Raw genomic sequence first — 572 nt, 5'->3', positions numbered from 1 at the left:
CCTCCTAGGAGTAATCTTGGACTTGGTTCTCCGCTCTACTAGAATAACCACATCTACTGGAATAACCGCATCAATGCCATAAGTAAGCCGGAAAGGCATTTTTCCGGTGGAAGATTATGGTGTTGTCTAATAGGACCACAAGACAGAGGCTAACTCGTCTGTCTAGGAGCCCTTTCATTGATCAAAATGCTTCTTTAACCTACTGAGGATAACTTTGTTCGTCGCCTCGGCTTGCCCGTTACTCTGGGGGTGCTTGGTATGCGAAATTGTGATCAATACTTTTCACAATTCAAATAATCCCCAGTAATGAATCCAAAAACTTGGTGTTCAATACCATGGCATAAACACAACTTCGCACAACTAACCAGCAAGTGTACTGGGTCGTCCAAGTAATAAACCTTACGTGAGTAAGGGTCGATCCCACAGAGATTGTTGGTATGAAGCAAGCTATGGTCACCTTGTAAATCTTAGTCAGGCAAACTCAAATGGATATGGGTGATATACGAATAAAACATAAAGATAAAGATAGAGATACTTATGTAATTCATTGGTGGGAATTTCAGATAAGCGCA

The sequence above is a fragment of the Arachis duranensis genome, chromosome 1, assembly GCF_000817695.3.
Source record: "Arachis duranensis cultivar V14167 chromosome 1, aradu.V14167.gnm2.J7QH, whole genome shotgun sequence".
NCBI classification, from domain to species: Eukaryota; Viridiplantae; Streptophyta; class Magnoliopsida; order Fabales; family Fabaceae; genus Arachis; species Arachis duranensis.
The sequence above is the reverse complement of the archived record's forward strand: the minus strand, read 5'-3'. Positions refer to the sequence as shown.